The sequence below is a fragment of the Chenopodium album genome, chromosome 23 (assembly GCF_948465745.1).
Source record: "Chenopodium album chromosome 23, dcCheAlbu1.1, whole genome shotgun sequence".
NCBI classification, from domain to species: Eukaryota; Viridiplantae; Streptophyta; class Magnoliopsida; order Caryophyllales; family Amaranthaceae; genus Chenopodium; species Chenopodium album.
The window spans coordinates 10,724,741-10,739,090 of record NC_137856.1 but is presented as its reverse complement, the minus strand read 5'-3'; the positions used below and the strand labels follow the sequence as shown (position 1 = coordinate 10,739,090).

The 14,350-nt window shown below is 37.6% G+C and overlaps 1 pseudogene across 2 annotated transcripts; it reads left to right on the top strand.

The window, feature by feature from the left end:
• The first annotated feature begins 1,692 nt into the window (after window positions 1-1,692).
• LOC145607956 (histone-lysine N-methyltransferase family member SUVH2 pseudogene) lies at window positions 1,693-9,922 on the top strand (annotated as a pseudogene). Of its 2 annotated transcripts, none has more exons than XR_014105671.1 (2): window positions 1,693-4,006; window positions 9,226-9,922. The product of XR_014105671.1 is annotated as a histone-lysine N-methyltransferase family member SUVH2 pseudogene, transcript variant X1 (transcript). The 2 variants fall into 2 exon arrangements; XR_014105673.1 differs by lacking the exon at window positions 9,226-9,922 and adding an exon at window positions 4,228-4,546.
• Window positions 9,923-14,350: the final 4,428 nt, after the last annotated feature.

Genomic DNA, 14,350 nt, shown 5'->3' with positions numbered 1-14,350 from the left:
GTTGAGTTCGGGTCGGGTCAAGTTTGGGTCGGGTCAAGTTTGGGTCGGGTCAGTTCGGGTTGGGTCAATTTTCGGGTCAACTTCGGGTGATGCACTGGGTTACACATTACAGATTAATAAAAAAATTAAGTCAATTTGATTACGGTTCTTTGCTATTTCGGTTTGCTAAGGTCAAGTCTTTAGCTTAAATAGATTCTGGTCATTTCAGGTATAAGATAATTTTGGTTCGGATCACTTTGGTTTTCGAGGCTATTTGGGTCAATTAATTCAATTTAAAGGGCGGGTCAACTTTGGGTCTCGGGTCAACTTCGGGTCGGGTAATTTCAGGTCTCGGGTCAACTTCGGGTCGGATCGTTTCGGGTTTCGGGTCAAGGTCGGGTCAGTTCCACTTCGGGTCGGGTATGGGTCGAGTCGGGTTGATTCGGGTTTTGGGTCAATTTCGGGTCACTGGTTTCGGGTCGATTTCGGGTCATGGGTCTGGTCATTCGGGTCGGGTCATCGGGTCTGGGTCAGGTTTGCCAGGTCTACTTACATGACATTTAACGTGACATGTTTATGCATGGCTTCGCCTATATGACGCGACACTTGGTGAAGGACTAAACACCAAGTGTTTTTTGTCTAATGACCTGGCTGTGACTGAGCTTTATTTATTAGTGATATATTATATTATATATTTATATGATATGATATTATATTATATGATATGATATGATTAATGATTTGTTTTGACGTAATATGTGTAGGGCTTTTGTGAATCTTTCCTGTGTGATTTTATTTATCAAATATGATTTATGTTAATAAAATAAAATTTTAAAAAAATAATAATTTTAAAATTGGTGTCACATACATAATTAGAGATATCAAATGGAATAAATCATGATTTATGTGAAATAAAATGACAGGTTAATATTCAATATGATTACATGAATATGGTTGGTTCAATTCTTTTGGGTGCATGAATTGTTTTATCAGATATGATTTGTTTTAATTAATATAATTAAATTTTAAAAATAATTGGATGACAATAATGTAGGTTACACATTACATAATTGGAGATACTAATGGAAGTAAATCATAATTCATATGAAATAAAAAAGATTTGATATATATAATCAATATGATTATATGAATACAACTGGTGCGAATCTTTTGGGAGAATGAACAGTTTTATCCGATATAATTTCATTCGATAAAAGAAAGATTTTAAGAAATAAAATTACAATAATACAACCCATAATACAACCCTGACATAATTTCTTTCGATAAAAGAAAGATTTCCACAAATAAAATCACAATAATACAACCCTGATATAATTTGTTTCGATAAAAGAAAGATTTCCAGAAATAAAATCACAATTATGCAACCCTAGTCAATCCATTTGTGAAACCAATCTAGATAACGCCGCTCAAAGATTATTCTTGTGAGTCTTTCTTTCAATCGCACAAGTAATATAAATAGCGGTGATACTTCCTCCTCCTCTTAATAGTCTAAAAAAAATTACATTTCCTCATTACATTTCTTTTTGGTACATCATCATTATTGTCTCTCTTAATTTTCATTCATGCTCAACAAAAGAATTATTCTCCTCATCTCATAAAAAGAGTACTATACTTTTCCTTTTTTATTTATTTATTTATTTTTTTTACAATTTATTTCTTTTGGTTTCAATGTTTCATTTCATTTCATTGCATCATCTATTTGAATGAAAATGGGTTCAAAAAGTACTGGCACCATTGTCGTCAAATCAACTGCCACCTAAAATCTCTCCTCATTCTGCCACCTTAACCTAAACCCTAACCACCACAACAACCACCTTCTCTTACTCTCTGACCACCGCCAAAAAATGCTCTGACTTCGCCGCCATAACCAGACCTTCCATTTCTTCTCTCTCCTCCATGCTTCCTGAAATGGGATCTGTTGCCCCATTTCCAGACCTCAATCTCGTGCCTGACCCACGTGTCGCTCCGTCCGCTCTCCCTTCAACTTCAGCTGCTGTTGTCCCGCAACCTGCTGCGGCAGCGACAGCGTTCCGTCGTCCGAAGTTGGAAATCCGGGTCAAATCTGAACCTATCGATGACCCCATTTCGGAGATTGAAACGCCGGATTTAATCCCCAGCTCGCCTCCGGCAAATGACTTTGCTCTAGAGCCGTCTCCGTCTTCGACTAACGAGGAATCGAATGTGTACTCGGAATTCTACCGCATTTCGGAGATGTTTCATTCGGCTTTTGGGCATGGGCCGGGGCAAGGGGAGCAGCAGCAGCAGCAGCCGTTGGACTCGAATTCGGGTGCAATTGTTGCTGTCCCAAGTGAGGAGAATCAGTTTTCGGCATTGGCTGTTGCTGCCCCGAATCAGCTGAGGCGTAATCAGAAGCGGTCTAATGAGCTTGTTAGAGTTACTAACCTGAGCGTGGAGGATCAGAGGTACTTCAGGGATATAGTGAGGCGAACTCGAATGATTTACGACGCGTTGAGGATCTATACAATGACGGAGGAAGAGAGGAGGAGCGGGCCGGGAGCCGGAAGAAGAGCTCGTGGCGATTTACGGGCAGCTACATTGATGAGGGATCGTGGGCTATGGCTTAATAGGGATAAGAGGATTGTTGGGTCGATTCCTGGAGTGTTCATTGGAGACTTGTTCTATTTTAGAATGGAGCTTTGTGTGGTTGGGTTACATGGGCAGTCACAAGCTGGAATTGATTACTTGCCTTCGAGCCAGAGTTCGAATGGCGAACCGATTGCAACGAGTATCATTGTATCTGGTGGGTATGAAGATGATGTAGATGCTGGGGATGTGTTGATTTATACAGGGCATGGCGGGCTCGATAAGCTTCACAGGATGGTCAATCACCAGAAGCTTGAAGGAGGTAATTTGGCTTTGGAAAGAAGTATGCATTATGGTATTGAAATTAGAGTGATTAGGGGTCTTAAATATGAGGGTAGTCTTACTACTAAAATTTATGTTTATGATGGTTTATATAAAGTTGTTGAGTCTTGGTTTGATGTTGGTAGATCTGGTTATGGTGTGTATAAGTTCAAGCTTTTAAGAATTGAGGGTCAACCTGAAATGGGTAGTACCCTATTGAAATTGGCTCAAAGCTTGAGGACTAGGGCACTGCAGGTTAGGCCTGTGGGGTATCTTAGTCTCGACCTTTCGATGAAGAAGGAGAATGTTCCCATCTTTGTTTTTAATGACATTGATGCCGACAATGACCCGTTGTACTATGATTATTGCCCCACCGCGATTTTCCCTGCTTTTGTGTATTCAGGGGGAACTATGGGGTGCAGTTGTATCACTAGTTGTCATGATGGGTGTTTGTGTGCAATGAAGAATGGAGGGGAGATTGCTTATGATAGTAATGGTTTTTTGCTGAGAGGGAAACCTTTAGTATTTGAATGTAACAGCAATTGTGGTTGTCCTCCTAGTTGCCGAAATCGTGTGAGCCAGAAGGGGCTGAAGCATAGATTGGAAGTGTTTAGGTCCAGGGAAACAGGTTGGGGAGTTCGGACTTTAGACTTGATACATGCTGGTTCATTCATCTGTGAATATGCCGGGCTTATTCTTACAAGGGAGCAGGCTCAAGTTTTCTCCATGAATGGAGACACTCTTATATATCCTGGCCGATTTGCAGATAAGTGGGCTGAATGGGGGGATCTAACCCAAATATATCCTGGTTATGTGACGCCAACATATCCTTCTATTCCTCCATTGGATATTGCCATGGATGTTTCCAAAATGCGAAATGTTGCTTGCTACATAAGCCATAGCACTTGTCCTAATGTGATGGTGCAGTTGGTGCTTTATGATCATAACAACATTTTGTTTCCTCATCTTATGCTATTTGCAATGGAGAACATCCCACCAATGCGGGAACTTAGCCTTGATTATGGAGTCGCTGATGAATACACTGGAAAGCTCTCAATCTGCAACTAGATTAGTTTCTTTCTCAACTGTCCCATTTTTGGATGTGGTGCAGTGAAGTGCGTTGAGAATATGATGCAGTAAGGTAATTTTTCTACTTTCTATTTTCTTTCCTGTCTCCAATTGGCAATAGTTATAGTTCACATGCGTTGTACTATCAATCCTTTTTCATTCTTTTACAGTTTTAATTCCTGTAGTTTTGGGATGTGTATTCAGTCGAGTTGTGTTCAAGCATATTCTCATATCTGATGGAACTTTGTCTGGAATTATAGAATATCTAAAATTAATTACACAAATAAATTTCAGGTTTGTTTATGTTGTGAATTTCATCTTGATTTGGACTTCGTGGAACGCCCAACATGCTGGTTAATTGCTGTATATTTGCTTAAGCAGTCACAAGCTTGCTTATGATTATAGCCATATCTTCTTATTTTTATGCTTTATTCTCTATCTCCTGTCGTGTCCAAAAAAGGAGAAAGGCCATATGGCTAATTGATATTACATTTGTGTATTTTTTAAGGCCAATTTCTTATAATTTTATCTTTTCTTGCATTTTTTTAATTTTTTTTTTCTCATTCGTTCCTTTTTGGTGCTGCTTAACATGACACATTGATACCACATTGACTAACTGGGGAATGTTATTATTATCTTACTTCTGACTAACTCATGACTAGAAGTAATTTCCATCGTGCAAGAATCACATTTAGACGCTTATGAGTTATGACGGATGATGAGCTACACTTATCAATTTGTCCCCTGTGCTGTTAAAATTTCAGTGTGAACTTTAGAATCACCTGACTCTAAATCCAAATAATGCAAGTGTCCTGTTAGAATTGAAATGTTATAAAATCTTCAGATCCTACTCAAATAATTTTTTTAAGACCTTTGTATGTTTGAGTCTCCTATATATGCTATTGTCATAATTCATAATGTATCTCGGATGATGACCATCATAAATCAATTTTTTTTTTTCTGCGATGTAAAGAGAGTTGTGTGAGGAAATGTCTTGTAAATGTTGTCATATCTAGTAAGTTTACTTCCTCCACCTTTTTGTGCTGTCATTCAGCCATATTACGAAGCACATATAATATGATTGGTAGGCCTCAATTATCAAAATTTTAGCAGTGTGCAAACATTCAGAGTAGTATTTTGAACTTTAAAATCCAATTGGGTATATCAAAATCAATGTCAAATTCACTTTTCATCCACATGTCTCAGATTGTTTTACGTAGCTGTTAGATTGGAAACTGCCTTTTTTCATTCACTCTCCTTTTACACTCCTTTTCCAATGGCCAAAAGTGAAGTTTAAGCCCTTGGGTTCTAGTTGCTAGCTTATGAGCTTTCAGATTGAAATACGCTGAATAATCTTTTTGAAGAAAATGATTTTGGAGGAATTGTCTTCCAATTTGTTTTTCATGTGAATTTGGTCTCGAGATGGCTATCTGGTTTTGTTGATCCCTTTGCTTGAGAAAATGTAGGTTCTGAGCTATATATTCAGATTTATCCCCTGTTCCCATCTTTCTTGGACAGTGGGCACGTAAATTTAGAGAGAATTGTTGGTGGGCCTTTTTGAGTAATGGTGGATAAAAAAACTTGGAGTGTAGTGTTTGTTATTTTTTTAATTGAAATGAGAGATAGTGCTGGGCCTTTGAGTAAAGATGAACAAATAATGAAGAAGTTGTATGATAGATTAAAGAATTGCAGAGTATATTATTTGGTGAACCACTGTACCCAACATAATTTGTATGAGATGTTTATTTGGGATAAATTTAAAGGGAGAAACAGGATTTATTTGGGGGAATGTAGTTGGTTTGTTGCGTTGCTCTCTATGTACATATGCTGCCTTTACAAGATGGATCATGACAAACATTCCCTTAAAAATGTATAAATAAAAGCTTACAGCCATAATTATAATACTAGATAACTCTCTAGATTTGTTCTTGGTTGAGATGCTCTTCTTACTAGTAACTCTAGAATGGAAAATGTATTTGGAATGTGACACAGCCACACCTGGACAAATCTGAAACAAAAACACTCTAAATAATAAGTAATCGATTCTGGCATAAGATATATGAAATTAAGTAATGTACTTTTGAACTTTTATTACTGAACAATGACACAAACACCGGAAATTCTGCTATCAACTGGCTGTGAAACAAGTATATGCACAAGGCAGAAACTCAAACTTGGACATGGTAATACAGTGCCAGATCAGAATTTCGCCTTCTAACTTCAGAATTGATAATTGCATAGAGGTGCTTGGTTATTAAGAATATTGTTGTTGAGTGAGTAAGGTAAGGTCAACCTCCTTAAATAATACAACAAAGATTTAGAACCTGGGAAGTAGGGATGTAATACTGTTGGGGTTTAATTTCATGGAATGAACGATCCTTTCTATGCATCTTTTTGAAGTGGTGATTGTTGTCTTTTTGGGAAAGGATTTCACATTTTTGGGCGCATATGAAGTGGGCATGGAAACATTTGAGATTACTTCAATAAAGGATGAAAAGAATTTGGATTGATATCACCGTTGAACTCATAATGTGGGCACATGCTAGGATGTTTTTAGTCTGTTTTGGTTGTGTAGGACTCCATTGTCGGCCTTGTTGGTCATTTTAGAAGCTAAAAAACCTCTATATAGAAACAATCATGTTTTCGAGTGTTTTGACACCAGACCCATGTGGTGGGCTCTCATCTAGTGGTGCAAGGGCACTGGTCTTGTACTCTTGTGCGCACAAAGCTTGTGAGCACATAGCAACACAAGCAGGGAAATAAGGATGATGGATACTCTTGGTCTTAGCGACAATATTGGAGTCAAGGGTTGATCGGAGCTTGTGATGGTTTAGCAAGTCAAGGGTAGATTGGGGCTTGTGACGGCTGAGCAAGTCGAGGTGGGCACTAGCGGAACAGTGGATAGAGTTTATCTGTTTTGAGGGCCTGTTATGATTGTATCCGTTGTGGTGCTTTACATTTGACAGAATAATATATGTAAAGGCCTAAAACAACAACACAAGTTGTAAGCAATATGCAACAATGGGTAGGAAGCTTAGATTTTGTTAATCTCTTGCTCCCTAAAGAGCTTTTTTTTTTGGAATTACAATGTTTTCCTAATGAATGCTGGATTGAATAAAACATAATAATTCTACCTAGAGCCTTAAAATACTTGAGGAAAAGTCCTAGAAAGCATTAAATAAAATATGTCGTGTTAAAAACTTCTTCATTTGAATTTGACTGATTTGCACAAGGATAATCATACTTGGAGCTTATATTAATTTATGATTATGTTTCATTGATGTTTATTAAATTAGCCTCAGTGTTCCACTTGTAAAGAAAATACAGAAAAATCAAATTTGTGCACCTTTAAAACAACCAAGCTAAATACTAGATGGAGTATCAAATCTCTTGCTCTGTCAATTGTGTTCTCACAGTAAACAAAGGTTTTAAAGCATAACATTGATTCCAAGTTCACATGCTGATAGCTTACCATCAGTGATCATACAAATTTGATGGTTGTAGAAGAAACTAGCTCACATTTGCAGTCTGCCACATAAGAGGATATGAAGATTTAAGGGTTATAACGATCAGAGCTAATGAGTCGGCATTCTATGTCGAGTAGTCTTCAAGGACCTCTTGATTACAACTGATAAAGTTTACTGTAGGTTACTCGGAGCTGCATGCTTCCGTCTTTACCACATTAGCAACTTACTCTTTCCTTTTTTTCCCCCTAACCTGAAACAATATACAATTGTGTGGAATCCTTGTCTAAATTTTATAGATTCCTGTGGCGCAAGTATTTTGTATCAAATGATACGTTCAAATTTGCTCTTTCTTTTTGGAGAAATATTCTTGAATTTCAGTGTCAAAGATGGACATAGGAGTATGTTATAATTTAATATGCTTTTTATGTGTTTAATGCTCTATTTCTTTTTTTTTTTTTTTTTTTTTTTTTTTTTTTTTTTTTTTTTGTGAGCCCTTTATCAACATGTAGGTTTATATTCAATGTTTCCTAGACTCGGATTTGAGTGTTGTGTCCGTGACTCAAGATTTTATAAAATTTTCATATAAGGCCACTATATATATTTGGGTGTCATGTTGTGTCCAGGTGTTTGAGGATCCGACATGCGACACCTGATGTGCCATAGGCTGTAGGTTAGCGATTGTAGTGCTGTAAGTTGTTTCACATATGAATGCATGTAGAATTTTCTGTTTTTGATTATATGTTTCTCAATTATCTTAGTCACGTGCATGCTTAGTCTACATGAAGCAGGTGACTAGGTATGGTCCTAGGGTGGTGTTAAAGTGAAAGCTCGTATATTTTCAGCCATTGGATTTATGCAGCTTTATGTTGGAAGTTTGAAATCTGTGAGATCTAATTAAGCTAAAATCAGGATCCTATAGATAACTCTGCTTTTGTAGATCTGTGATATTTGCAACTTAAACCTTTCTTTTCTTCTTTAAGTCTCCTATTGATGCAGTGATACTGTTTCAGCTTTTTCTACTTATGGAGCAGAAGCTATAGAGCATAATTATTCAACAAGAATGTATTTGGTTATTGCTTATTTTGTTCCACAAAGATGTACATGCATCCAGTGAGTGAGATTGATTAAGCATTTCTTTTCTTACTTGGAGACTAGACCTAACCTGAGAAGTATCGTAACTTTTAATACACTAGATCTCTCTCTGTGTGTGTGTGTGTCAATGATGTGCTAAGAAAAGCTTCTTATTTGTGGCTTGAGGTCAATGATGTACTAAGAGAAGCTTTTTATTTGTGGCTTGAGGCTTCTTGGCTTTTCTTTCTTTGCTATACAAAGAATAATGTTTGTCTACAATGTTTTCTTTCTTATTTTGTCGAGGACTGTTACCGGTGTGTGAATACTAAGTAGTTGGGTGTTATTGCTTGCGATCACATGAATCTAATGACAATGAATTTGATATCATGCAAAAGATGTGTATGTTTCATTGTTGGAGGTGGTTGGGTGTCTTCTGTTGCCATGTCATCCTAGGTTGCTCTTGAGTGATAGAATCACATAATAAGTGACTATTAGCATTAACTATTGTTCTGGCATTACTTTAGTGAATGGGCTACATTGGGATTAAATTTTTGGCCAGGTACATGTATTAGTAGACTTTGAATGCAGTTTGTTAGTTCTATGACATGATTTGTGTTCATGATAAACAACATTTTTTAGACAGTTGTGTATCCATGCATGTCATCAGAGTTTGTACTGAACGGGCATTTTGGATTGTTTAAGTTTAGTATGTTGTCATAATAAAATAGCTAATATCTGTGTCATTAATTTGCAGATCTACCTGGGTTTTTTGGTCCTTTACATCACAAAATTTTGTTCAAATTTCCGGCAGCCGTCTTTTGCAATGTAAGATGGAAGACTTGGCATGCCATTGGTTCACCAAGATGATAGTTGTTATATTGGAATTTGGTTCTGCCACAATAGGTATACGTACCAATTTTTATTGCTTTGGATTTTGTGGAGATGCCAAAACCAGTGATGGAATTTCAGAGAGTTGACGGAAATGGAGCTTCAGCAATTAGAATTGTAGTGCAACTTAGTTTCTCGATGGAGATTGTTGCCTTTGCTGCACTACAATTCTCGAGGTAGTCATACTTACCCCTTTTAGCAGCTTGTTTCAACCTAAGCAAAAATGTTTGTAGGCTGATAAGCAGGATTGTAATTCAGTGTGTCAGCTGTATATATGATGTTAAGATTGCACAAGTGTGTATAGTTAGTGATTGTGTTTATGCTTGGGGGTAGGTGGTTCGACTAATCCCTCTGCTTAAAGGGGTGCTCCATTTTGTCTGTCATCAGATGTGTAGGCGCGCAGGTCCTTGTAATTCCCGGGAGGTTGTCATGTAGTACTTTGTTAAAAAAGATATAATCCTTCTAGATTTTAGACATTCCTTTGTCTTGCTGTATATATTTGTACAAAAAAATGGTTATTGTGATCTTAGGCTAAATGATCCAAAAATATACTTCGTATCTAACTTGTTTGATGTTACAATTTTTGTTTCAGAACAATGGCTTATTTCCTTGATTAGGAAATAATTCACATTGTTTAAACCTGTTAAAAATTAGTGCTGCGTACTCCGTAATATTTCATAAAAGCCCCTTGTAATAGTTGGAATGTTAGTATTACGGAGTAATAATAATATGTTAGGAAATCTAGGAACATGTAGGAACATGTATTTAATGTTTAAAGAATTGTGTGCATGGTTAATTTTTTGTCAGAACCTCAAGAGCATCTCTGTTAACTGGTAGCAATCGCGGCATTTTTGCAATGTGTGCCAATCATTTAACATTGATACAGTACATTTGATTGATTACGAAAGCATAAAATATACAATCAATTAAGCTACCAAAATTTGACGATGAAATAAATTAGGAAAATGTCAAGAATAGGCCAACCTTTGTCCGGTTCGCTCAAAATAAGCCAACCTTTCGATTAACTCAGAATAATCCAACCTTTATAGGGTATCCACTTTAAATGAGTCAAGTGACCTGCAACCGTTTATTAACCGGTTATTAATGTTAATTGTGACACGTGTCAGAATGTGATTCGTCATTTTTCTTATAATAATTAATTAGGAATTATTATATAATTAGTTATTAAAAAATCTAATAATTATAATTTTTTTTTTAAAAAAAAGAAAAGAAAAAAACCCCAACCCCCCTCACCCCTCCCCTGCCAGCTCACCCCCCTCCCCTGCCAGGCCGCCGATGGCCGGTGACCACAAAATTCCCCGGCGCCGACACCGACGGCCTCTACCGCCCACCCAACCCCACTCCTTCCCCTTCCCCTTCCTTTCCCCTTCCCCATTCACCTTTCCCCACCCCGACACGACACCACCCCCTCCCCTTCACCCCCTGCCGGAAACAACCCCCCTCCCCCGTCTCCCTGTAGAAGTCGACCCCTCCCTTCCCTTCCTTACCATCAGTCGACCCCCCAAACCCTTAAACCCACCCTAACAAAATCGGAATCGGGGTTCAAGGGTTTTGGGGTGTTGATTAACGGTGGGGAAGGGGAGGGACGGGGGTAACGAGGTGGGGAAAGGAAAGGGGAGGGGAAGGGTGGGGGCGTCGTGGGTGGAGAGGCCGTCGGTGCCGGCGCCGGGGAATTTGTGGTTGCTGGCTACCGGCGGCCAGGTAGGGGAAGGGGAGAGCTACTGAGCTGGCAGGGGAGGGTGAGGGGGTTGGGGTTTTTTCCTTTTTTTTTTTAATTTTTTTTGAAATTTATAATTATTAGTTTTTTTATAATTAATCATATAATAATAATAATTCGTAATTAATTATTAATAGAAAAATGGCGAACCATAATCTGACACGTGTCACAATTAACCTTAATAACCGGTTACAACAGGTTTTGACTCATTTAAAGTGAATACCCTATAAAGGTTGGATTATTCTGAGTTAATCGAAAGGTTGACTTATTTTAAGCGAACCGGACAAAGGTTGACTTATTTTTGACAAATTTTCCAATAAATTAATAAATTTATAGAATTTTTGTAAAAAATGATTCTTAAGTAGTACTCTTCGTTTCTTGTTCTATTATGAAAATTAGATTTAAAATTTTCTCCATTTCATATTACTTGCAGCATAATAGTTTAAGTAATTTTGTACGCATTGTAAGGAAGAGATTTGAGGGTGTAAATGAGCAAATTCATCAAAATTGAAACACAACCTCTTTTAACATTAGTAGAAAAAAGCGTAATGGGCACCGGTTTTGAACAGCAGGTCATCAAAGGGATGCTCATTTCTGTGGTAATGGGCACCGGTTCAATTGTACGTTTCTGGTGGCCGCACCATGCGGCAAGGTGCCAAATCAACAAATGACAAAGTAACCCCACCAACCTAGTAACCCCTTCAACCTAGTAACCCCTGACCGGACCAAGTTACCCATCTAGTAACCCCTCTGTTAGGACCAAGTAACCCATCTAGTAACCCCTCTGACTTAATAACCCCTGACCGGACCAAGTAACCCTTCTAGTAACCCCTCAATTAACCCCTCTGACTTATTAACCCCTTAAGTAACCCCTCTTATAACCCCTCAAGTAACCCTACTTAAATAACCTCCCAAGTAACCCCTAGTAACCCCTTTAAGTAACCCCACTTAAATAACCTATCTAGTAACCCCTTAAGTAACCCTCGACCAACCCATCTAGTAACCCCTTAAGTAACCCCCGACCTAGTAACCCTTGACCTACCACCACCCCCGAAACGCCACTAGCCCCACCCCCAATACGCCATGCCACCACGACCACCACCACCATACACCAAACCCACAAACAAACATAGATCTAACCGAACCCACAACCAAATCGTGAAAAAAAAATTAAATCGAACAAATACCTTTAAAATTCATAATGGCTTTGAAATTCACTTCAAATATGGCTAAAAAGGCCAAATTTGACCATGAAAACTCTATATCCGGGGTCTTTGTGGCTGAATTGGGCCTTACAAAACCTGTAAGTTGTTTTCCGACGACTGAGTACGAGAAGCTCACGGAGTACGACGACGGGTTGGTGGAGGACATGTGTTCTTTTAGTATGCTGCCCTTTTTTGGAGAAAGGAGGAGAGAGAAATACGAGAGAGAAAGAAGAGAAAAACAAGAGATAGCATGGTGAAAGGGGTGATATGGGTGGCTAACTGGAGAAGAAGAAATTAGAAAAAGGAGAGAAAGAGAGGAGATAAAGAAGAGAGAGAAGAAGAATTAAAAAATAATAATAGAAAATATATTGTGGCCGATCGTATGGTGCGGCCAGCCACATATGAAACTTTGTGCCGGTTCAAAGGCCAAATTGGTGTCTTTACAACATAAGGGCGCCGATTTGGCCCTTGAATTGGTGCCCCCTTTTTTCACCAATATTCACCCGTAGAGACATAAATACCTAAAGCTTGGAAATTTTCATGAATAGCTTGTAAAATTACTGTTTTCTTAAAAAAAAAAAAAAAAAAAAAAATATAATTAGAGTAGCAGGGAGCAGTAGCAACAACATCCAGTAGATAGCAGCAACAAAAGCGTCTAGCAGAGAGCAACAGCAGCAGAAGCGTCTAGCAGAGAACAGTAGCAACATCCTTAATTCAAACTGGAACTCAGGACAGTACTTGAGTACTTCAATTAATAAGATTGGTGGGTTTAGGCTCCTATATGAAAGCAAATACTAGTAAGCAAGATGCATCATATACCAGCAGTGCTCACAGTCCAAAGCTTTCTAGCTGATGCAGAGACTAAGAAAGAGAATGCAGGACCAATGTAAAAAAAAACAAAGCATCTCTTGGTAGCTAGATTCATAGGGACATTCTACTATTTTCAGTAGCTTATCAAGCTTGTCAAAAAAATAAGTAGCTTATCAAGAATAACATATTGAGTTTGAGGAAACATGTATGAACGAAACAAAAGACAAATTAAAAAAATCATTATGCTTGAGATGAAATGCAAAGATAATTAGGAACACGAGGACATTTAGAAATACTTTCTCCGTTTTTATTTTTTGTACAATTTTTTGAGTAGAGAGATATAGAGAGATAAAATAAAGAGGGTCCATGTGATAGGAGAGATTAAGGTGGATTTATTAACTAAAAGGGAAAGTGATGCATCTAAATTAAAACTTGTATTTATAGAAAGTGATGCATCTAATAAAAAACAGAGGAAGTAGGTTCAACATTTAAGCCTAGTTCGTTTAACCGAGTAAATGAGTAATAATCTATGGAGCATCACACGAGAATGAAGTCATTGCCACAAGAAGGATCCAAAAATCAGTCAAAAAAGAATATAGAAATCTGTTAAGTGGACAAGCCACATTTCAAATTTATTTTATACATCTTAGGTTTGTTGTTTCAGAGCCTTCACAATGGGTGCACTGCGACCTTTCCACCCATACATATGAAAGTCAAGCAACAACAGAGCCTATACAGCACGCAAGCACTTGCCATTTGTAGATGATGATGCTTTATTTTTTTAAAGGTGAAATCTTCAATATCAAGCAGACCAGAAAATCTACATTGAATCAAGATTTGAAACATCTCTTAGGCAGTGGGGAAAAAATCCTATCAATGCTTGGTTCATACACCCAGGTGTATCATGCGCATGGTACACCAGAATTAAAACGCAGACAAAAGAACATGAAACTTAGGCTTCAAAACAAGTAAAGAAATCGCAAAGAACACCAGAACACGAGAATATTTGTGTAACCTTCATCTAAATTAGGTCAATTAGTTATTAAATGATCTTTGTCCCACATTAATTGTCAAATCATTTTAGAAAAATTCACTACTTCTCAGAATAATCTTCTCTTCTCTAGAATAATTATTTTTCCCAAAAATAATTCAAGATGTTTTTTTGAATTTCAAATTTAAAAATTCAAAATTTTAATTTCATTTTCAAAATCTTATTATCCAAAATACTATATTTCGTT